This window comes from Dromaius novaehollandiae, chromosome 16 (assembly GCF_036370855.1).
Source record: "Dromaius novaehollandiae isolate bDroNov1 chromosome 16, bDroNov1.hap1, whole genome shotgun sequence".
Classification (NCBI taxonomy): domain Eukaryota; kingdom Metazoa; phylum Chordata; class Aves; order Casuariiformes; family Dromaiidae; genus Dromaius; species Dromaius novaehollandiae.
The window spans coordinates 15,854,123-15,879,672 of record NC_088113.1 but is presented as its reverse complement, the minus strand read 5'-3'; the positions used below and the strand labels follow the sequence as shown (position 1 = coordinate 15,879,672).

The 25,550-nt window shown below is 46.4% G+C and overlaps 1 long non-coding RNA gene across 1 annotated transcript in view; it reads left to right on the top strand.

The window, feature by feature from the left end:
- Positions 1–25,550, top strand: part of LOC135330129 (uncharacterized) — a 208,156-nt gene that overhangs the window by 5,585 nt on the left and 177,021 nt on the right. The window contains exon 3 of the long non-coding RNA XR_010391937.1: positions 9,128–9,172. This is a non-coding gene — a long non-coding RNA (uncharacterized LOC135330129). The remainder of the gene's footprint in view (positions 1–9,127; positions 9,173–25,550) is intronic.

Sequence of the window (25,550 nt, the reverse complement as noted above, 5' to 3'; positions counted from 1 at the left end):
TTTTTCCTTAAAAGACCTGGGCAGGGTTGCAGCAAGACATTGGCAAACTTTTTAGAAAAGAATATTATGATAGTAACCTTGTCCAGGAATACCGACTTACAGTACTTAACAAAATTACCTGCCAGTGAAAACTTGGCAAGTCTTCTAATGTGCTCAGTGCACATTGCTAGGGAGTAAATTAATTTGTAAGAAATTCAAACCTCAGCAGAAAGTACTCTTGGTCCTTCAGCTGTGTATTCTGGAAGGGAAATATTCAAATAAGTAAAATAAACTCACCATTTTGTGTTTCCAACAAGAGGAAAAGGACTCAGATGGTCTCAAATAGTGCTAGGAACAATGTCTTATTTAATTTCATTCATATCATCACTTAGGTGATAGTTTTTGTAAAAATACCAAGGACATATTTATACCAGTGAAACTCTATTGGATTTACTCCTGATTTACACTGTTGTAAGCTAGGAAAGATTCTGGTTTATAGTATTTGCTAGGCAAAGTTGGCATCAGTGTCAATTCATCTAGCCCCTTAACATCTCGTGAAGTAAAGCTTTCCATTTCATGGTGAAATTAATGAGGGAGAGAAATCTAAATTCTTATCTTTTATATAAATCCATTGTGGCCAAAATGGATCATTCCAGCAGAATTGTTCTTAAATGATTTCCGTAAGGTCGCAGAACAAGGAAGAGATGTGATGGTTTCAGTGTAAAGAAGTTAGTGAAAGTAGCTCCATTGAAAGTAACCAATGGAGTTGCATAAGCCATTGTGGACATTGTAAGGCTTAACGCTTCCAAAATCCTAATCCTGTGCCTTAACCCTTTCTTATTTTAAATTCTGATAGCTTGCTTTGGGGTTTTGGAGAGATTCAAACATGTAATGAAACCTTGTTTTCATCCTCCCTGAACATTCATCTCTTCTGCAATGGTAGCACTTCTTACTGGCCATGGATGAGCTTTATGTATTTTATTATTCTGAAAACTTTGTTGTTTGGCTTCTAGTCATGTCTGACGTGCATCAACTACATTCTCAATCTGAAATCTTTTTCAGCAATGGTTAATCTATTGCAGAGAGTGTATAATGGTGAAGAATACCTATTATGGTAAAGTAACCCCTTATTGGGTTCTGCTGGAGTTAAAAATATGCATAGAAAGAGGAAACTTTAAGCAGGAAGCTAATTATAAGTTCTTGGGCTAAGCTGTTTTCTAACTCTGCTGAACTCTGTTGAAGTCATATCAGATGAAAATTTGGCCCTCTGTCAGGAAAAAGTATTTAATTAATTAGTTGGCTAAAGGTTAAACTGTGCAAACAGCATGAAGAAGGTTCTGTGGGATGAAGATCTGATTTAAAAAAAAAAAAAACAACAGCAGATTTGTCTCTTCCTTCAAATTGGAACAAAAAGGGGTGGGTAGATGACAATTTTGGCAGTGTTTGCAGTTAAGAACCGTAATGTTGAACTTGCTAAGTCCTTCTTTGAAAAACCATCAGACTGCTGCCTCCCCGACTTCTAACAAAAAATAAAACAGAAGTCATACAAATCTTCTGCTGAGAAGGCTGATTCACCTTAATATAAGAGCTCTTATGATGTCCTAAAACCTTTTGACAATTGCAAGGAAACAACCCCCCCCCCCCCAACAGAGTATGTTGTTCAGGGAAGAGAAGTATTTCCATCCATGCTATATGCCTTAGCCATCTGTGTACTCGGGGCTTTTTTGAGAAGCTTTCAGAGTCTTTTACCCATATAATTATCTTGCGCTAATGAATCCAAAGTGACAGTAATCTAAGCTGTTGATCCCAAAACCCTGGGCCCAACTGCAGATTCACTGTGTGGACTTGAGAATTCCAATGTGCTTTGGAGTTGCAAAAATAATATTGCATTATTTATTTATATGGCACCCATAAATCTGCAGGATGTTTTACACTCCAAACATAAATTCTAGTCTCTGGATGGGTAGTGCCATAATGAATGTTGGTTGGTAAGCTTAAATAAAAAGGAAAAATTCTGTAAAATTCTGAGAATTTAAATAAATCTGATTACCAATCTCTCACATCCTCTGTATTTTAAACATTTCTGCAGTGAATAAATGTACTTTCTAGCCTAAATAAAATACAGAGAAGAATTGCCCCAATATCTGGTTAAAAAAAAAAAAAAAGAATTAAACTAGCACACTGGAAGAATAGAACTCAACCATCTGTTGCTGGGTTGTTGGATCAGTGTCAAACTCAGCAGCATATGAAAGAATGATGTACAGTACAGACTACAGAACATGGCAGATATTTTTGGTGACATCTGGATGCTTTTTATCTGCTACACAAACAAGAATTCTGGGGACAACAAACTCTTAGTCATATACACTTAGAATATCTACAGAAGCAGAAGAAAGATCCCTGTGGTGTTTTCTTCCCAGCTTACATATTTCTTTCTCTTGAAAAGGTCCACTCTTTGGGGAAGGGGCCTTTGCAGTTACAATAGGATGTATAATTTCTTTACCTCTTCAACTCTCATTTCTGTGACGCGTTTTCCTAACAAGTTCGTAAGTTAGGTGGCCAATGCCTGCCAATCTTTTCCTTGGCTGACTATATTCACTTTGGGCTTAGCAATTTGTCCTTGACAGTAACGATCAGGGCCCCCCCATTGACTGCCGCATAAAATGTCTACATGCTATTGTTATATCACAAATACAAGAAAATGCAAAAAAGCACTACTGAATGAAGTTTAGAGGCTCAGTATTGAAGTATAGAGTGTTTGTGTTTAATCTTCTTACAGTTGACACCTGCTTAATATTTACTTCTCCAGAGGCATTGGTGGTAGCTCCGTGCTAACTTCATTGCTGACAAAATTGCAATGATTTCATTGGAGACACCTGTAATAAGTGTTTTCCCTAGCTTTAAACTTGTAATTTTTTTTATGTTATGCTTTTATTTATCTTTTTTTCCTCAGTGGCACAATAATCGGTCATCGTCCAAGTGAGAAAGCAATCCAAACATCTACAGACAGAGGAAATGGTTTCCATACATTGTACCACATTACAGCTCTCAGATTAGCTCCTTTACCATTATTCAGCTGTCATTTCAGTTAGGTATGAATTTACAGAAAAGAAAGAGACATCTGGTTCTTACTTTGATTTCTCCATGGGAAACACAATAGCGATAATTTTACTAAAGAAAGCTATTTACCAGTTAGCAATTATGTGACTGGTTTGGATTTAACTGTAGAGTGGATGCTTTTCTTCAGGTAGTGTATCTCAGATTTTGGTGTATGTTTCTTATCATGTCCAGGCCCGCTGCATGTCAAAGAGGTTAATGTAGAATTCAAGCAGGAAACTTAAAATATGGTGGGATTTATAAACTTCAGTTAGGTCACTTAAGGGCCTCAGTCGGGGGCAATAAAGGTACAATACACTTTGGATGGTTTTCCATTAATAATTAGGACCTGAATCTATTTGTGTTCCCATTTAAAACATATAATTCCAGTAGAATTGATGAAATTAGAAAAATCAGAATCAGGATTTTTATGTTTTGCTGGTTGAAAGTGGGATGTGCCATTTCCCATAAGTTGTCTTCACCTCTTAGAGACTGGATTTTTTAAATCTACTTCTGTTTTTTCACTCTGATTTTAGTTAATTGAGAGGTTAATTTGCAAATGTCCAGAACAGTTTCTAGAAGACAAAAAATTCTTCAGTTGTCAGCAAACCTGCTGGGAGGTAAGCTCATGTATTTGCAAGAATTGCTCAGTGCATTGTCAGGTCAAAGATGAGAATTTAAAACTAAAAATTAAACATGTTTTTAAGACCTTATAGAAACACAGTAACATAGGAACAGCTGTTCTGTGTCAGCTCAAATGCCCATCAATCGCAGTATCCGCTGTCTGCCAATGGCAGTAGCAGATGCCAAGGCAGCGGTACTTCATTGCTATGCCTCCTGTGCGAATAACTTCACCACAGATACTATTATTTTCTGTGGTGCTTTATATTGATAGACTCCATAGGAGGCCAGGTCTGACTGTACTTGATGCTGCACAAGGATTTAATCGGAACTCAGATGTGAGATGATATATAATTGTTGCTGTTAGTCGATGCAGATCAGTGGCAAGGGAGGTGAAGTGGCTGGTCTGAAACAAGACAGGAATTCTCTCTGTGAAGGAGTTGATTGAAACCAGTTCTTCAGAATCTCAGTTTGAGACTTGTGCTCCAAACACTGTTTTCCCTCCCTAGTGAGACTTTGGTTTTGCCTGAATAAAAAGTGAGTCAGGAACCTCAGGAATTGGCCCAATGAGATTAGTATCACTGACATTTGATGATCGATCTGACCTTTAACAGTTTTTCATGTTACTAACAAGATGATTCTCACAGCGCTCTGAATAGGCCAGTCTAAAAACCCCTCCACTCTGAATCATTCTTTATTTTCTTCTTGGAAGCATTTCTTCCTTGCTGCTTTGTTGATATCTGATGTTTTTTGCTGTCGTGGAAGTGATGATAACAAAAATGATATGATTCAGGGGTAAAACACTGTGTCAGTCAAATCAGGTTCTGAATGATTAGTAATAAGAATTAGTACTTCTTTGTAGTGATGTCCCTGGCAATTAGATGCTAAGAGAATGAAGGACTTTGAATAACTGATCTATATTGTCTTATTCTGCATTCTTCTGGACAACAGAAATCCAAAGGAAGAAATTTCAACTTTCAAAACTTGTTTTAAATAAATAGGCTTTGACATCAATAGTGAATACTGTTGCTTGTATGCCTACTATTTGTATTTAGGAACTCACTAACTGAGATCCCATTGTGATTTTAAAAGTGGCATGGTACTAGCTTTAAAATATGCCAGATTTTAGTAAAGATCACTATTTGATCAAGCTTCTTGAGTTGTTTTACAAATAGTAAAAATCAGCACTAATAAATTTTCTTAACTCTTAGGTAAGAATCTCTTTCTATGCATCCTTGGAAACGTATCATCTTATTAAAGCCTTGACCATAAATTTGCTTTTTTAAATTGCTTTGATCAGTTTTCTTTGCTTGCAACCCAGACTCTACTCCTGGCAATGCACATGCTTAAATTTACACACAAGAACAACTATATTGACTTCAATGTGATTATTTACATCCATAAATATTATGCATATCTATAATTATTACCAGATCAACATGTAATGTTGTAAAAGAAAGAAAATTGTTCCCAGAATAAAGGGATGTATTCAAGGACTAATGGAGCTAGCTTTATTTCATGTGCAATTTATGCAATCTATTGGATCAGGAAAGTACAAACAAACAAAAAACTAGCCCTAAAATAAAGCAAATACATATTATTCGCCTCTTATTTATATATATGTAAAACTGCACTGGTACATGCAATTTTTAGGGATGTAAATGAGGTCAAGATCAAGCCCAGAAATTTCCCAGTAGAAAGAGGATATTGATTCTGATCTGTGGTAGTAGATTTCCTTTTCCCAATCCTACATATAATTTCTCATTTAAACTATAAACCTTTTTCATGACATTTTATTAAACCTTAAATCCTAAGGAAGATGAGATTCAGGAATTTTGCCAGGAAGCAGAAATTTATTTTCCTCAGAGCTCCTTCCTGAACATTAGTTTGTCTGTTGCAGTCTTTGTGACTTGTGACAATTCAGATGCAGCTTGGCCTCTTCACTGGAATATACTTCTGCAGTTCAATCAGCAGTGCTGCTTCTGCATTGTTAGCTGTCCAAAATGTGATTGATAACATGCTCTCACTTCAGAAAGTGCAGTCACAGTGGACTCATCTTCGTCTACTTTCCTTACAATATCTTGACTAAGCTTGGAATTTCATTCCTTGCTTCTCACAGGTGCTCTCTCTCCCTCTGGTTCTCTGACTTTTTCTGTTTCCTGCCTTGCTTCCCTCTTTCACATATACCTCTTTGCTATCCTCAGTTGCTTCATGGGAGATTTTTCCCATATATTATTTTACTCCTTAGGATCTCTGCCTCATTCCTTCTCTCTCCCTGACATTCCCTAGTAAACACTTCTTCTCTGCAAGTGTCACTTTAAGCTCTGTACCTCAGTGAATCATTGTGTAATACTTGGGATAAGAAAGGATGCCCCATAAAAAATTGTGATGTCTCTCTGGCTTCTGGTGTGCAAGTTTAACCTTCCCTGCTATTCCTGGTTCATACTTCGTACAATGTTGTTAGGAGCTATTTGAGTCTAGTGGTTCTCTGATTTTGTGCTGTCCTTATCCCATTTGAGACAAGGAATATTTTTTGCCCTGAGTTGCTATCCTTACAGATGATACTTGATATTAACTAAGGCTAAAAAGAATCTAGCTATAAATTGCATTATCTTTCGTCATTTCGCAAGTGTTGCACCAAAGTACACAGAGCATGTGTTAAAAAATAAATGAAAGAACATGAGACAAGAAAGCATTATAAATATTGTACATTCCTGCTTATGTGGTACTTAAACATGCTTTTGTTTAAGACTCTGTCCTGTCTTTTTTTTTCCTAGTCTCCATTTTTCCTCCCCAGAGTTCCCTTGAATGTTGTTCTGTTTGCACAGTATGCTTCCTCCCTTCTGACTACTGAAACACGTAGCAGGCTACTGTTTATGAAACTCCTGTTTGTACAGCAGCAATTTGGATGACAGTAACTCATACAGAATTTTTCCGGAAATATTATTTGTATTTGCAAGAAATAGGATTTAGAACCTCAAGCCTAAATTCCTAATCCAAATTAAGTGGAGACGGTTTCAGAGATTTGATAGCCACATTTTCAAACCTGGCTTCTAATTTTGTTCCTTTCACTTTATATGTGCATCCAGCCAGCACTAGTGAAAAACCCTGTGTTTGCAAAAGACAAGTTGAAAGTGGTAATCAGATATACCTGCAAAAGTGGGTATAAACTTGAGTCTCGCAGAAAATTTGGCTCAAAATCTCTCAAAAGAAGATAATACATTTCATTAAAACCTGAAAAAGGGATGAATATGTAAAGGTTTAAAAATTAAGCCATACGCAAGTGTCATAATGAATTAAAGTACGTGTCCTCATTTACCCAAGTGTAGTGTGATCTATTATTATAATACGGGCAGAAAAATACAGGCACTCACAATGTAAAGCATAATCAATGTGTCCAGCACTTACTAAAAAATCAGACCTTCTGCTTATGTTAGGCACAGATTGTCTCAGTTTGAGGAGAAGTCTGATGATTTTGGACCCCTTGTGCATATGTAGTAGAATTGATATGAACTCATGTTGTATACATGTCTGAATTTCCAGACGTCTGGCAACAGGGCTGGGGCTGCAGCTTTGGTGTTGCTGCTGCCAAGCATTCAGAAATCTAAGACAAATATCCAAAATTTTCAATCTCTACAGGAAAAAAATTTCTCAGAGAAACTAGGAGGCATGAGAAACCCAGATGCAGGGTAGCCCTGTGTATGTGAATTGCGAAGTACTGCACTGTAGAATGGATACTGTACGCAAAATTGCGGTGCTTAAGTCTTTGAGGACAACTGTGCATATTGCCAACTGTCTAGCACAACTGGTTTAATGAGAGCAGTTATTTTTTGTACAAAATCTGTTTTTTTTTCATGACTGTACTCATTTCAGAGTTATGTTATGTATTTAGTGTGACTCCATGGACCATCCTTTTGGTGTTTTTGACTAAAAAGGCCTTCCAACCCTTTGAAAAGGGAAATCTTATTATAGTTAAAAATGTCTTCAAATTTATACTGACACTAAAATTTTTATTTGAGGCTGGGTTCTTTATTAAAAATAACATTTTCATGGAAAAAATGCAAAATGCTGACTAACGCAATCGTTCTAGCAGTATGCCTTTACAAAAAAATTGTTTTGGCAAAGGAATGTGGATCTGTTCTACCAGTCGTTTTTTCAGATTGAAAGGAATTTGAATTAAATATTAAAGGTAAACTGTAAATATTAAACGGTGAGATTCCTAGACAGTTTTTGTTAGACACATTCACATTAGAGTCACTGAAGACCCCAGGATCTACGCTTACATTATGAAAATACTTAGTCTGATTTTTTTTGGTTATAGGCTGTATCTCAAATCCCTGTTAGTCCTCCTCAGTAAAACAGCTGTCATGAGACCTGTCTGGCCATCTGCGTTGTCAGATGTACCTGTCATAAAAATATTTTTCTTTGCTGTATATTTGCAACCTGTATTTCATAGGTGATATTGTAATAATATTCCAGGTTTCTTTATTTTCTCAGCTGCAGATTTTAGACAAGAGTTTTAAGCTGCTGCAGTTTGTGAAAAGGTCACTCATTTTCAAGTATCTGGTGCCCTTAATTCTTCCACAGTTCATTTGTGTGGGTATAGAAGGAAAAGAGGTAGGATCTGCAATTAGCTTTTCAGGATGCGCAATATCATTCTTGTCTTTTGAGGACTGGAAGACTGTCTGCTGTGATCAGCCAGTTGCTTAATCCTTTGAGGCACCAAGCATTTTCCTCTGCTTTACAGGACTGTATTCAGAATATCATTTTATGCATATTCCTGCACTGTCTGGTGTTCTCAGTGACAGGGACAGAAAGTTCATCCCCCAAATTTTGTAAAATAAGTAATAATGATTAACAGTCTCTCTTCAGAGCTTTTCTCCCAGCTTATCACAATCTCCCCAAGGTAGTCTGCCCTGTAGGGCTGGGACTTTAGGTGTTCTTTAGTAGGAGAATCCTCTCCTTCAAAAAGTCAGAAAAGCCTACACATTGTATGGCACTTTTTTTGCCTTTGATGAGTATGCAACCTACCAGTGTTTGCCGTGAGACAGGATAGTACCTTCATGGCAAGACAAAATGGTTTTGTCAGTGGATGGTTCTATTTCAGGATTTTCAGTGTGGAATGGAAAGAAAAACTAACCCTCTCATCATGCTTTTCTGGCCCCATAATGGACTTTGGTTTTGCTGTTCCATAAGACTCTAGATTTTTTATGACCATTTCTTGGCCTCTCAATTTTTATTTCCAGTTTTAATTCTTCTGTTTTCTCATGTTCTAACTCTTATGGCTGGTTGTCTTTAAAACTTTACTTTTGGGCATTGTTTTTCCATGGTATTTCCAACATAACGCCATTTTTGCACGCAACACTTACTATAATTCATTATTACCACCTACCTAAATGACCCACATCTGTCTCTTATTTCCTTGTTTCAGCAGAAAATTAACCCATCGGTACCAGCAGGTCACAGTACACAAATGGTAAGGCTGACACACTTTCTTTTTATATAAATAATATGGTAGCTCCCTATATTCTCTGTGAGTCTTTCAGAATCACAGCTTAATGGTTATATTCTGTTTTATCATGTCTAATGGGTCTGTGCACGTAAGCATGGAAGAAAGTTCGGTAGGCAGGAGTAAATCAGAGTTTGGGCTTGTTCACCTGTAGTAGCTCTTGATTGCTTTTATTGACCAGATGAAGTGCTTTCAGCAGCTCTGGAGAGATGACCTGCAACCTAAGGTGTGTTTTTTACATTTTAATTACTTCTGTGGTATATTTGTTAAGAGTTTGTTTTTAAAGAGATACAGTTCCATTAAGTAATTTATTTATGAAGTCCACATCACTTCCTCAGGACTGAAGCAGCAGGACAGTAACGATTAATGAAGACAGACAGCATGTGGCTGCCAGTCCCAGTGTAGCTCATATATAGCTTGCATATTAGGAGTGTTCTTCAGGATGCATGGGGAACAAGGAGAAAGGATCTTCTAAAACATTGTGTTTGGATTCTAAATGTCCTGCCATACTTAAGGTGCATGGTGCATTTGTAAATTACATATAGGAGGATTATGTGTGATTTAATTTCTTATGAGTTAGAGTAAAACAAGAAATATGGCTTTCTATGAATGGTGAAATCCTTATTGCATGATCACCATGTAGCTGTAATATGGGACAATTGTTCTAATAAATGTTTTTTGGTATATAGCTGTGAAGGATTGTATAGGAGCTATATTATTACTGTTTCTATCGTTAGAAGCCCTGGAGACCCTAAGTGGCATCTGGCACTGGGAGTTGTGAAATGTAAAATGGGAGTAGATCTTTGCCCTGAAGAACTTGCATTCTAAGTAGCATACAAGGATGAACTGATGATCTGAAGACTACAACAAAGGATGGGTGGCAGGTGGAGGATTAGGATTCAACTGTGTTGACAACAGTTGTAGCCGTGCTGCTTTTGTATAACATTTGGGTCTGTCTTTGTCAGTGCTGCAGTTTCTTTGTTCTGAAGAGACAATGTGTATTAACAGGAGAAGTTCTGTCTTCTGTAAACAGCTTGTCATCCACCCAAGAATACTAAGGCAGTGCAAAGTCTTTGCGAAGCTGAAACACACCAGCTCTGCATAGCCAGATAGCCAGTTAGGCAGGAATGTGCTGCATAATCAAGTGAGGAGGGGTTTGTGTCAGAGAATGACTCAGAATGCACAGGCCCACAGTTGTGTGTCTCCAGTGGGTGTAAACTTCATAACTAAAGATGTTCTCTTTGGATGAGATACTGGCTGCGTATTATGGTAGGTGTGGTGGTTTCCCACGTCCTCTTCATTATATGAAGACAGAATACTTTACTTCTTATAATCCCTGCTTATTAAAGATTTGTAGAGATGAATGTTGCACAAGATACGTTTCCAACTTTCCCATTCCCTTGTTCATTGCACTTGTACTTCTGCGGAGCTGAGTAGGTTTCACTGTAAGACAAGGAAAGATGTCTGCCCCCAATAGAAGTGCAAAAATACCACAGATTCATTAGCATAAACATGCAGAGTTGTGGGAAAAAAACAACTCTAAAATTGGTTTCCACGGCTCATAGGAGGAAAGCTACCTCTGATCCTGAGCAGCAACAAAATAATTTACATACTAAGCTCGGTGAGTAGTAGGCTAGATATATCAACCTAGATTTCTCAGCTGAGAGAGCTGATGAAATTATTGTGCTACTTGAGCAATTGTGTGCTACACATTGAGCCCTGTTAATGCAAAGAAATATGAAGAAAAAGACAGCAAGAAGGGTTTAAAATTCAGAAGAGGTAAGCTGGCAAAGCTCGTTAGACGTCTGAGCTGCCATGCCAAGTTCAAGCTTTTCATTCTTGGTCATTCCCTCATTTGAGATATTCCTGAGCAATCATTATGATGTATATGTAAATATTTAGCTTTAACTACATAGCTAATAGCTATTTAGTGGGAGATCTGATTTCAGTACTCTTTTCTTTTACATTCTAGAGCTAACAGTAGTTCAGCCAGCTTTGTGAAAAGTAAGTGAAATCATCTTTAAGTATGGAGCTGACATCTCTGGATGCCAAGGCAGTTACTGTTTTGTGTGAGAAATGACAGAGTGCCAAAAGATTCTTTTCAATTTGCTCCTCTGTTATTAAAGCTCATTGAAAACTAAAAAAGTAGAATGTAGTGTCAAAAAGAAGAATTGTTAATCTTGGATTAAAAAATTGAAACAAATCAGTGTCACATAACAAAAGTAAAAACTATCCCTTCATCAAAATGTTGCCTCTTGGGAAGAACACTTTGCTAAGAAACTCTCCTAAATATATTGAACTGAAACTTTTTCCTCAAAACAAGCCAGCTTAGTTTGTACATCATATCCGCTCATCTAAAGAAACCCATAGGCAGAACAAAATCCCAGGATACCCAGCAATAGGTGCTATGAGATAAACAGCTCTAAGTCTCACATTTGCAACCTGAAAAGCAATGTGATGTCTCATTACAGAACATTTCATCCAGCTGTTGCAGTGAATGTTTCTCAGAGGCACAGGGCTCTCCTACTAGCTCCCGGAGTGTAATGCCTGCACACGGGGTGTATTAGAGCAGTCTGACTCCTGTATTTTCATAGCTGAGTGACTTGACCATCCATTTTTGGTGGGGTTACAGTTCCTTTTCCTGTGCCCCATCGTGCAATGGGTGTTCAGAAACTTAGCTGCCTTTCATTTCTTACTTCAGTTTGTGGGATAAGTGCCGTTGACAAGAGAGAGGTATGTGGATGCATGCAGCCACTCAGGTCACTCGGGCTATTTCAGTCATTGGCCATAATACAGTGCAAGTATGAAATAACTCTATTTTTATTAGGATTGATTTTAAAACACAGAGGCTAATATTGTAAATCCTATTCTGGTGCAAACACAGGGGAGTATGGTTTGAGTCTGCTGTCCCATCCTGAGCCCTTCCTTTTAAAAAGGAGAAAAATGCACATAAAAGAAAAAAGTGTGTCTTTAAGCACCAAGAAAGCCCTCATGCAAATCATGAAAGCAAACCAAGTGCAGTGAGAATAGAAAAGCGACAGGGCTTAGGCACCAACCTGCTGGCACGCAAGGTTAGCGCTTTCAGTTTCTTGCCCAGTGAGCTCCAGTGGATTTATTTCTGCTGCTTCCTTCCTGCCAGAAGGAATATGCCCTTGAGCAAATCATGGCCTCTTAGAGATTCCTCTCTGGCCCCACTGTTGTCACAATGTCCATGCCTAAGTCTTAAGGGACCCAGGGAGGGACACCAAGACGGAGGCTTTCCCAGCCAACAATGAAAGAATAACAATAAAAAGTACTGGTGATCCAGTACTTGGAACATATTAGGGGGTGAGCTCTCATCAGTGTTTTAAGTGAGGAAAATGTAAAAGAAGCATAGAAGAGAGAGCAATGCAAAGCATTCTGCAGATTTTTTATGGGGATAACGGTTAGAAAATGACCACTGTTCTGAGCAGACTTTTCCAATTCTACTGAGGCCTCTCGACATTGACCGTTTTTGGGATCGAGGGAATTTGCGGAGCCTTGATTTGTATAAGCATGGTGCGGGAACAACACGCAGAGATAGCGAGCCCTCTCGCTCTGCTTGGAAAGGTGTTGATGTCGACAGCTGGGCAGACGGGGAGGCCTCGATGTTGGGAGGCGTGCGTAACTATGGATGCGTATGGATAGGTGTGGATCTGGAGGGGCATTTTAGCGTTTGGGCCGGGGCCGCTCCTATTCTTGTTAGGCATGCAAGGAGTGTCGCCATCGATAGCTCTCGATATCGAGGGGCATCGAAGCCTGTGCAATTCCACACCTATCGATAGGCATCGATATCCATCGGCATCGATAATATCGCTGCCGATGGATATCGATGCCTATCGATAGGCGTCGTTAGGTGCCGATGTGCAGAGGCATGCAGAGCTTTTGGTGTGTGGGGAGTGTTGCTCTTGGGAGGCACCGAGGCCTCTCGACATTGACCGTTTTTGGGATCGAGGGCATTTGCGGAGCCTTGATTTGTATAAGCATGGTGCGGGAACAACACGCAGAGATAGCGATCCCTCTTGCTCTGCTTGGAAAGGTGTCGATGTTGAGAGCTGGGCAGTCCGGGGGAGGCCTCGATGTCGGGAGGCGTGCGTAACTATGGATGCGTATGGATAGGTGTGGATCTGGAGGGGCATTTTAGTGTTTGGGCCGGGGCCGCTCCTATTCTTGTTAGGCATGCAAGGAGTGTCGCCATCGATAGCTCTCGATATCGAGGGGCATCGAAGCCTGTGCAATTCCACACCTATCGATAGGCATCGATATCCATCGGCATCGATAATATCGCTGCCGATGGATATCGATGCCTATCGATAGGCGTCGTTAGGTGCCGATGTGCAGAGGCATGCAGAGCTTTTGGTGTGTGTGGGGTGTTGCTCTTGGGAGGCACCGAGGCCTCTCGACATTGACCGTTTTTGGGATCGAGGGCATTTGCGGAGCCTTGATTTGTATAAGCATGGTGCGGGAACAACAAGCAGAGATAGCGATCCCTCTTGCTCTGCTTGGAAAGGTGTCGATGTTGAGAGCTGGGCAGTCCGGGGGAGGCCTCGATGTCGGGAGGCGTGCGTAACTATGGATGCGTATGGATAGGTGTGGATCTGGAGGGGCATTTTAGCGTTTGGGCCGGGGCTGCTCCTATTCTTGTTAGGCATGCAAGGAGTGTCGCCATCGATAGCTCTCGATATCGAGGGGCATCGAAGCCTGTGCAATTCCACACCTATCGATAGGCATCGATATCCATCGGCATCGATAATATCGCTGCCGATGGATATCGATGCCTATCGATAGGCGTCGTTAGGTGCCGATGTGCAGAGGCATGCAGAGCTTTTGGTGTGTGTGGGGTGTTGCTCTTGGGAGGCACCGAGGCCTCTCGACATTGACCGTTTTTGGGATCGAGGGCATTTGGGGAGCCTTGATTTCCACCAGCATCGCGCAGGAATGACACACAGAGATAGCGAGTCCTCTCGCTCTGCGTGTGACGCTGTCGATGTTGAGAGCTGGGCAGTCCGGGGGAGGCCTCGATGTCGGGAGGCATGCGTAACTATGGATGCGTATGGATAGGTATGGATCTGGAGGGGCATTTTAGCTTTTGGGCCGGGTCCGCTCCTATTCTTGTTAGGCATGCAAGGAGTGTCGCCATCGATAGCTCTCGATATCGAGGGGCATCGAAGCCTGTGCAATTCCACACCTATCGACAGGCATCGATATCCATCGGCATTGATAATATCGCTGCCGATGGATATCGATGCCTATCGATAGGCGTCGTTAGGTGCCGATGTGCAGAGGCATGCAGAGCTTTTGGTGTGTGTGGGGTGTTGCTCTTGGGAGGCACCGAGGCCTCTCGACATTGACCGTTTTTGGGATCGAGGGCATTTGGGGAGCCTTGATTTGTATAAGCATGGTGCGGGAACGGCATGCAGAGATAGCGATCCCTCTTGCTCTGCTTGGAAAGGTGTCGATGTTGAGAGCTGGGCAGTCCGGGGGAGGCCTCGATGTCGGGAGGCGTGCGTAACTATGGATGCGTATGGATAGGTATGGATCTGGAGGGGCATTTTAGCTTTTAGGCCGGGGCCGCTCCTATTCTTGTTAGGCATGCAAGGAGTGTCGCCATCTATAGCTCTCGATATCGAGAAATTTGGATATCGATGCCTATCGATAGGCGTCATTAGGTGCCGATGTGCAGAGGCATGCAGAGCTTTTGGTGTGTGTGGGGTGTTGCTCTTGGGAGGCACCGAGGCCTCTCGACATTGACCGTTTTTGGGATCGAGGGAATTTGGGGAGCCTTGATTTCCACCAGCATCGCGCGGGAACGACACACAGAGATAGCGAGTCCTCTCGCTCTGCGTGTGACGCTGTCGATGTTGAGAGCTGGGCAGTCCGGGGGAGGCCTCGATGTCGGGAGGCGTGCGTAACTATGGATGCGTATGGATAGGTATGGATCTGGAGGGGCATTTTAGCTTTTGGGCCGGGGCCGCTCCTATTCTTGTTAGGCATGCAAGGAGTGTCGCCATCGATAGCTCTCGATATCGAGGGGCATCGAAGCCTGTGCAATTCCACACCTATCGATAGGCATCGATATCCATCGGCATCGATAATATCGCTGCCGATGGATATCGATGCCTATCGATAGGCGTCGTTAGGTGCCGATGTGCAGAGGCATGCAGAGCTTTTGGTGTGTGTGGGGTGTTGCTCTTGGGAGGCACCGAGGCCTCTCGACATTGACCGTTTTTGGGATCGAGGGCATTTGCGGAGCCTTGATTTGTATAAGCATGGTGCGGGAACAACACGCAGAGATAGCGAGCCCTCTCGCTCTGCGTGTGACGCTGTCGATGTTGAGAGCTGGGCAGTCCGGGGGAGGCCTCGATGTTGGGAGGCGTGCGTAACTATGGATGCGTATGGATAGGTATGGATCTGGACGTGCATTTTAGCTTTTGGGCCGGGGCCGCTCCTATTCTTGTTAGGCATGCAAGGAGTGTCGCCATCGATAGCTCTCGATATCGAGGGGCATCGAAGCCTGTGCAATTCCACACCTATCGATAGGCATCGATATCCATCGGCATCGATAATATCGCTGCCGATGGATATCGATGCCTATCGATAGGCGTCGTTAGGTGCCGATGTGCAGAGGCATGCAGAGCTTTTGGTGTGTGTGGGGTGTTGCTCTTGGGAGGCACCAAGGCCTCTCGACATTGACCGTTTTTGGGATCGAGGGCATTTGCGGAGCCTTGATTTGTATAAGCATGGTGCGGGAGCGGCATGCATAGATAGCGATCCCTCTTGCTCTGCTTGGAAAGGTGTCGATGTTGAGAGCTGGGCAGTCCGGGGGAGGCCTCGATGTCGGGAGGCGTGCGTAACTATGGATGCGTATGGATAGGTGTGGATCTGGAGGGGCATTTTAGCGTTTGGGCCGGGGCCGCTCCTATTCTTGTTAGGCATGCAAGGAGTGTCGCCATCGATAGCTCTCGATATCGAGGGGCATCGAAGCCTGTGCAATTCCACACCTATCGATAGGCATCGATATCCATCGGCATCGATAATATCGCTGCCGATGGATATCGATGCCTATCGATAGGCGTCGTTAGGTGCCGATGTGCAGAGGCATGCAGAGCTTTTTGTGTGTGGGGGGTGTTGCTCTTGGGAGGCACCGAGGCCTCTCGACATTGACCGTTTTTGGGATCGAGGGCATTTGCGGAGCCTTGATTTCCACCAGTATCGCGCAGGAACGACACACAGAGATAGCGAGTCTTCTCGCTCTGCGTGTGACGCTGTCGATGTTGAGAGCTGGGCAGTCCGGGGGAGGCCTCGATGTCGGGAGGCGTGCGTAACTATGGATGCGTATGGATAGGTGTGGATCTGGAGGGGCATTTTAGCGTTTGGGCCGGGGCCGCTCCTATTCTTGTTAGGCATGCAAGGAGTGTCGCCATCGATAGCTCTCGATATCGAGGGGCATCGAAGCCTGTGCAATTCCACACCTATCGATAGGCATCGATATCCATCGGCATCGATAATATCGCTGCCGATGGATATCGATGCCTATCGATAGGCGTCGTTAGGTGCCGATGTGCAGAGGCATGCAGAGCTTTTGGTGTGTGTGGGGTGTTGCTCTTGGGAGGCACCGAGGCCTCTCGACATTGACCGTTTTTGGGATCGAGGGCATTTGGGGAGCCTTGATTTGTATAAGCATGGTGCGGGAACGGCATGCATAGATAGCGATCCCTCTTGCTCTGCTTGGAAAGGTGTCGATGTTGAGAGCTGGGCAGTCCGGGGGAGGCCTCGATGTCGGGAGGCGTGCGTAACTATGGATGCGTATGGATAGGTGTGGATCTGGAGGGGCATTTTAGCGTTTGGGCCGGGGCCGCTCCTATTCTTGTTAGGCATGCAAGGAGTGTCGCCATCGATAGCTCTCGATATCGAGGGGCATCGAAGCCTGTGCAATTCCACACCTATCGATAGGCATCGATATCCATCGGCATCGATAATATCGCTGCCGATGGATATCGATGCCTATCGATAGGCGTCGTTAGGTGCCGATGTGCAGAGGCATGCAGAGCTTTTGGTGTGTGTGGGGTGTTGCTCTTGGGAGGCACCGAGGCCTCTCGACATTGACCGTTTTTGGGATCGAGGGCATTTGCGGAGCCTTGATTTCCACCAGCATTGCGCGGGAACGACACACAGAGATAGCGAGTCTTCTCGCTCTGCGTGTGACGCTGTCGATGTTGAGAGCTGGGCAGTCCGGGGGAGGCCTCGATGTCGGGAGGCGTGCGTAACTATGGATGCGTATGGATAGGTGTGGATCTGGAGGGGCATTTTAGCGTTTGGGCCGGGGCCGCTCCTATTCTTGTTAGGCATGCAAGGAGTGTCGCCATCGATAGCTCTCGATATCGAGGGGCATCGAAGCCTGTGCAATTCCACACCTATCGATAGGCATCGATATCCATCGGCATCGATAATATCGCTGCCGATGGATATCGATGCCTATCGATAGGCGTCGTTAGGTGCCGATGTGCAGAGGCATGCAGAGCTTTTGGTGTGTGTGGGGTGTTGCTCTTGGGAGGCACCGAGGCCTCTCGACATTGACCGTTTTTGGGATCGAGGGCATTTGCGAAGCCTTGTTTTGTATAAGCATGGTGTGGGAGCGGCATGCATAGATAGCGATCCCTCTTGCTCTGCCTGGAAAGGTGTCGATGTTGAGAGCTGGGCAGTCCGGGGGAGGCCTCGATGTCGGGAGGCGTGCGTAACTATGGATGCGTATGGATAGGTATGGATCTGGACGTGCATTTTAGCGTTTGGGCCGGGGCCGCTCCTATTCTTGTTAGGCATGCAAGGAGTGTCGCCATCGATAGCTCTCAATATCGAGAAATTTGGATATCGATGCCTATTGATAGGCGTCGTTAGGTGCCGATGTGCAGAGGCATGCAGAGCTTTTGGTGTGTGTGGGGTGTTGCTCTTGGGAGGCACCAAGGCCTCTCGACATTGACCGTTTTTGGGATCGAGGGAATTTGCGGAGCCTTGATTTGTATAAGCATGGTGCGGGAACGGCATGCAGAGATAGCGAGCCCTCTCGCTCTGCGTGTGACGCTGTCGATGTTGAGAGCTGGGCAGTCCGGGGGAGGCCTCGATGTCGGGAGGCGTGCGTAACTATGGATGCGTATGGATAGGTATGGATCTGGACGTGCATTTTAGCTTTTGGGCCGGGGCCGCTCCTATTCTTGTTAGGCATGCACGGAGTGTCGCCATCGATAGCTCTCGATATCGAGGGGCATCGAAGGCTGTGCAATTCCACACCTATCGATAGGCATCGATATCCATCGGCATCGATAATATCGCTGCCGATGGATATCGATGCCTATCGATAGGCGTCGTTAGGTGCCGATGTGCAGAGGCATGCAGAGCTTTTGGTGTGTGTGGGGTGTTGCTCTTGGGAGGCACCGAGGCCTCTCGACATTGACCGTTTTTGGGATCGAGGGAATTTGCGGAGCCTTGATTTGTATAAGCATGGTGCGGGAACGGCATGCAGAGATAGCGAGCCCTCTCGCTCTGCTTGGAAAGGTGTCGATGTTGAGAGCTGGGCAGTCCGGGGGAGGCCTCGATGTCGGGAGGCGTGCGTAGCTATGGATGCGTATGGATAGGTGTGGATTTGGAGGGGCATTTTAGCTTTTGGGCCGGGGCCGCTCCTATTCTTGTTAGGCATGCAAGGGGTGTCGCCATCGATAGCTCTCGATATCGAGGGGCATCGAAGCCTGTGCAATTCCACACCTATCGATAGGCATCGATATCCATCGGCATCGATAATATCGCTGCCGATGGATATCGATGCCTATCGATAGGCGTCGTTAGGTGCCGATGTGCAGAGGCATGCAGAGCTTTTGGTGTGTGTGGGGTGTTGCTCTTGGGAGGCACCGAGGCCTCTCGACATTGACCGTTTTTGGGATCGAGGGCATTTGCGGAGCCTTGATTTCCACCAGCATCGCGCAGGAACGACACACAGAGGTAGCGAGCCCTCTTGCTCTGCTTGGAAAGGTGTCGATGTTGAGAGCTGGGCAGTCCGGGGGAGGCCTCGATGTTGGGAGGCGTGCGTAACTATGGATGCGTATGGATAGGTGTGGATCTGGAGGGGCATTTTAGCGTTTGGGCCGGGGCCGCTCCTATTCTTGTTAGGCATGCAAGGAGTGTCGCCATCGATAGCTCTCAATATCGAGAAATTTGGATATCGATGCCTATCGATAGGCGTCATTAGGTGCCGATGTGCAGAGGCATGCAGAGCTTTTGGTGTGTGTGGGGTGTTGCTCTTGGGAGGCACCGAGGCCTCTCGACATTGACCGTTTTTGGGATCGAGGGAATTTGGGGAGCCTTGATTTCCACCAGCATCGCGCAGGAACGACACACAGAGATAGCGAGTCTTCTCGCTCTGCGTGTGACGCTGTCGATGTTGAGAGCTGGGCAGTCCGGGGGAGGCCTCGATGTCGGGAGGCGTGCGTAACTATGGATGCGTATGGATAGGTGTGGATCTGGAGGGGCATTTTAGCGTTTGGGCCGGGGCCGCTCCTATTCTTGTTAGGCATGCAAGGAGTGTCGCCATCGATAGCTCTCGATATCGAGGGGCATCGAAGCCTGTGCAATTCCACACCTATCGATAGGCATCGATATCCATCGGCATCGATAATATCGCTGCCGATGGATATCGATGCCTATCGATAGGCGTCGTTAGGTGCCGATGTGCAGAGGCATGCAGAGCTTTTGGTGTGTGTGGGGTGTTGCTCTTGGGAGGCACCGAGGCCTCTCGACATTGACCGTTTTTGGGATCGAGGGCATTTGGGGAGCCTTGATTTGTATAAGCATGGTGCGGGAACGGCATGCATAGATAGCGATCCCTCTTGCTCTGCTTGGAAAGGTGTCGATGTTGAGAGCTGGGCAGTCCGGGGGAGGCCTCGATGTCGGGAGGCGTGCGTAACTATGGATGCGTATGGATAGGTGTGGATCTGGAGGGGCATTTTAGCGTTTGGGCCGGGGCCGCTCCTATTCTTGTTAGGCATGCAAGGAGTGTCGCCATCGATAGCTCTCAATATCGAGAAATTTGGATATCGATGCCTATTGATAGGCGTCGTTAGGTGCCGATGTGCAGAGGCATGCAGAGCTTTTGGTGTGTGTGGGGTGTTGCTCTTGGGAGGCACCAAGGCCTCTCGACATTGACCGTTTTTGGGATCGAGGGAATTTGCGGAGCCTTGATTTGTATAAGCATGGTGCGGGAACGGCATGCAGAGATAGCGAGCCCTCTCGCTCTGCGTGTGACGCTGTCGATGTTGAGAGCTGGGCAGTCCGGGGGAGGCCTCGATGTCGGGAGGCGTGCGTAACTATGGATGCGTATGGATAGGTATGGATCTGGACGTGCATTTTAGCTTTTGGGCCGGGGCCGCTCCTATTCTTGTTAGGCATGCACGGAGTGTCGCCATCGATAGCTCTCGATATCGAGGGGCATCGAAGGCTGTGCAATTCCACACCTATCGATAGGCATCGATATCCATCGGCATCGATAATATCGCTGCCGATGGATATCGATGCCTATCGATAGGCGTCGTTAGGTGCCGATGTGCAGAGGCATGCAGAGCTTTTGGTGTGTGTGGGGTGTTGCTCTTGGGAGGCACCGAGGCCTCTCGACATTGACCGTTTTTGGGATCGAGGGAATTTGCGGAGCCTTGATTTGTATAAGCATGGTGCGGGAACGGCATGCAGAGATAGCGAGCCCTCTCGCTCTGCTTGGAAAGGTGTCGATGTTGAGAGCTGGGCAGTCCGGGGGAGGCCTCGATGTCGGGAGGCGTGCGTAGCTATGGATGCGTATGGATAGGTGTGGATTTGGAGGGGCATTTTAGCTTTTGGGCCGGGGCCGCTCCTATTCTTGTTAGGCATGCAAGGGGTGTCGCCATCGATAGCTCTCGATATCGAGGGGCATCGAAGCCTGTGCAATTCCACACCTATCGATAGGCATCGATATCCATCGGCATCGATAATATCGCTGCCGATGGATATCGATGCCTATCGATAGGCGTCGTTAGGTGCCGATGTGCAGAGGCATGCAGAGCTTTTGGTGTGTGTGGGGTGTTGCTCTTGGGAGGCACCGAGGCCTCTCGACATTGACCGTTTTTGGGATCGAGGGCATTTGCGGAGCCTTGATTTCCACCAGCATCGCGCAGGAACGACACACAGAGGTAGCGAGCCCTCTTGCTCTGCTTGGAAAGGTGTCGATGTTGAGAGCTGGGCAGTCCGGGGGAGGCCTCGATGTTGGGAGGCGTGCGTAACTATGGATGCGTATGGATAGGTGTGGATCTGGAGGGGCATTTTAGCGTTTGGGCCGGGGCTGCTCCTATTCTTGTTAGGCATGCAAGGAGTGTCGCCATCGATAGCTCTCGATATCGAGAAATTTGGATATCGATGCCTATCGATAGGCGTCGTTAGGTGCCGATGTGCGGAGGCATGCAGAGCTTTTGGTGTGTGTGGGGTGTTGCTCTTGGGAGGCACCGAGGCCTCTCGACATTGACCGTTTTTGGGATCGAGGGAATTTGGGGAGCCTTGATTTCCACCAGCATCGCGCAGGAACGACACACAGAGATAGCGAGTCTTCTCGCTCTGCGTGTGACGCTGTCGATGTTGAGAGCTGGGCAGTCCGGGGGAGGCCTCGATGTCGGGAGGCGTGCGTAACTATGGATGCGTATGGATAGGTGTGGATCTGGAGGGGCATTTTAGCGTTTGGGCCGGGGCCGCTCCTATTCTTGTTAGGCATGCAAGGAGTGTCGCCATCGATAGCTCTCGATATCGAGGGGCATCGAAGCCTGTGCAATTCCACACCTATCGATAGGCATCGATATCCATCGGCATCGATAATATCGCTGCCGATGGATATCGATGCCTATCGATAGGCGTCGTTAGGTGCCGATGTGCAGAGGCATGCAGAGCTTTTGGTGTGTGTGGGGTGTTGCTCTTGGGAGGCACCGAGGCCTCTCGACATTGACCGTTTTTGGGATCGAGGGCATTTGGGGAGCCTTGATTTGTATAAGCATGGTGCGGGAACGGCATGCATAGATAGCGATCCCTCTTGCTCTGCTTGGAAAGGTGTCGATGTTGAGAGCTGGGCAGTCCGGGGGAGGCCTCGATGTCGGGAGGCGTGCGTAACTATGGATGCGTATGGATAGGTGTGGATCTGGAGGGGCATTTTAGCGTTTGGGCCGGGGCCGCTCCTATTCTTGTTAGGCATGCAAGGAGTGTCGCCATCGATAGCTCTCGATATCGAGGGGCATCGAAGCCTGTGCAATTCCACACCTATCGATAGGCATCGATATCCATCGGCATCGATAATATCGCTGCCGATGGATATCGATGCCTATCGATAGGCGTCGTTAGGTGCCGATGTGCAGAGGCATGCAGAGCTTTTGGTGTGTGTGGGGTGTTGCTCTTGGGAGGCACCGAGGCCTCTCGACATTGACCGTTTTTGGGATCGAGGGCATTTGCGGAGCCTTGATTTCCACCAGCATTGCGCGGGAACGACACACAGAGATAGCGAGTCTTCTCGCTCTGCGTGTGACGCTGTCGATGTTGAGAGCTGGGCAGTCCGGGGGAGGCCTCGATGTCGGGAGGCGTGCGTAACTATGGATGCGTATGGATAGGTGTGGATCTGGAGGGGCATTTTAGCGTTTGGGCCGGGGCCGCTCCTATTCTTGTTAGGCATGCAAGGAGTGTCGCCATCGATAGCTCTCGATATCGAGGGGCATCGAAGCCTGTGCAATTCCACACCTATCGATAGGCATCGATATCCATCGGCATCGATAATATCGCTGCCGATGGATATCGATGCCTATCGATAGGCGTCGTTAGGTGCCGATGTGCAGAGGCATGCAGAGCTTTTGGTGTGTGTGGGGTGTTGCTCTTGGGAGGCACCGAGGCCTCTCGACATTGACCGTTTTTGGGATCGAGGGCATTTGCGAAGCCTTGTTTTGTATAAGCATGGTGTGGGAACGGCATGCATAGATAGCGATCCCTCTTGCTCTGCCTGGAAAGGTGTCGATGTTGAGAGCTGGGCAGTCCGGGGGAGGCCTCGATGTCGGGAGGCGTGCGTAACTATGGATGCGTATGGATAGGTGTGGATCTGGAGGGGCATTTTAGTGTTTGGGCCGGGGCCGCTCCTATTCTTGTTAGGCATGCAAGGAGTGTCGCCATCGATAGCTCTCGATATTGAGAAATTTGGATATCGATGCCTATCGATAGGCGTCGTTAGGTGCCGATGTGCAGAGGCATGCAGAGCTTTTGGTGTGTGTGGGGTGTTGCTCTTGGGAGGCACCAAGGCCTCTCGACATTGACCGTTTTTGGGGTCGAGGGAATTTGCGGAGCCTTGATTTGTATAAGCATGGTGCGGGAACGGCATGCAGAGATAGCGATCCCTCTTGCTCTGCTTGGAAAGGTGTCGATGTTGAGAGCTGGGCAGTCCGGGGGAGGCCTCGATGTCGGGAGGCGTGCGTAACTATGGATGCGTATGGATAGGTGTGGATCTGGAGGGGCATTTTAGCGTTTGGGCCGGGGCCGCTCCTATTCTTGTTAGGCATGCAAGGAGTGTCGCCATCGATAGCTCTCGATATCGAGGGGCATCGAAGCCTGTGCAATTCCACACCTATCGATAGGCATCGATATCCATCGGCATCGATAATATCGCTGCCGATGGATATCGATGCCTATCGATAGGCGTCGTTAGGTGCCGATGTGCAGAGGCATGCAGAGCTTTTGGTGTGTGGGGTGTTGCTCTTGGGAGGCACCGAGGCCTCTCGACATTGACCGTTTTTGGGATCGAGGGCATTTGCGGAGCCTTGATTTGTATAAGCATGGTGCGGGAACGGCATGCATAGATAGCGATCCCTCTTGCTCTGTTTGGAAAGGTGTCGATGTTGAGAGCTGGGCAGTCCGGGGGAGGCCTCGATGTCGGGAGGCGTGCGTAACTATGGATGCGTATGGATAGGTGTGGATCTGGAGGGGCATTTTAGCGTTTGGGCCGGGGCCGCTCCTATTCTTGTTAGGCATGCAAGGAGTGTCGCCATCGATAGCTCTCGATATCGAGGGGCATCGAAGCCTGTGCAATTCCACACCTATCGATAGGCATCGATATCCATCGGCATCGATAATATCGCTGCCGATGGATATCGATGCCTATCGATAGGCGTCGTTAGGTGCCGATGTGCAGAGGCATGCAGAGCTTTTGGTGTGTGTGGGGTGTTGCTCTTGGGAGGCACCGAGGCCTCTCGACATTGACCGTTTTTGGGATCGAGGGCATTTGCGGAGCCTTGATTTCCACCAGCATCGCGCGGGAACGACACACAGAGATAGCGAGTCTTCTCGCTCTGCGTGTGACGCTGTCGATGTTGAGAGCTGGGCAGTCCGGGGGAGGCCTCGATGTCGGGAGGCGTGCGTAACTATGGATGCGTATGGATAGGTGTGGATCTGGAGGGGCATTTTAGCGTTTGGGCCGGGGCCGCTCCTATTCTTGTTAGGCATGCAAGGAGTGTCGCCATCGATAGCTCTCGATATCGAGGGGCATCGAAGCCTGTGCAATTCCACACCTATCGATAGGCATCGATATCCATCGGCATCGATAATATCGCTGCCGATGGATATCGATGCCTATCGATAGGCGTCGTTAGGTGCCGATGTGCAGAGGCATGCAGAGCTTTTGGTGTGTGTGGGGTGTTGCTCTTGGGAGGCACCGAGGCCTCTCGACATTGACCGTTTTTGGGATCGAGGGCATTTGCGAAGCCTTGATTTGTATAAGCATGGTGCGGAAACGGCATGCATAGATAGCGATCCCTCTTGCTCTGCCTGGAAAGGTGTCGATGTTGAGAGCTGGGCAGTCCGGGGGAGGCCTCGATGTCGGGAGGCGTGCGTAACTATGGATGCGTATGGATAGGTGTGGATCTGGAGGGGCATTTTAGCGTTTGGGCCGGGGCCGCTCCTATTCTTGTTAGGCATGCAAGGAGTGTCGCCATCGATAGCTCTCGATATTGAGAAATTTGGATATCGATGCCTATCGATAGGCGTCCTTAGGTGCCGATGTGCAGAAGCATGCAGAGCTTTTGGTGTGTGTGGGGAGTTGCTCTTGGGAGGCACCGAGGCCTCTCGACATTGACCGTTTTTGGGATCGAGGGCATTTGCGGAGCCTTGATTTGTATAAGCATGGTGCGGGAACGGCATGCATAGATAGCGATCCCTCTTGCTCTGCTTGGAAAGGTGTCGATGTTGAGAGCTGGGCAGTCCGGGGGAGGCCTCGATGTCGGGAGGCGTGCGTAACTATGGATGC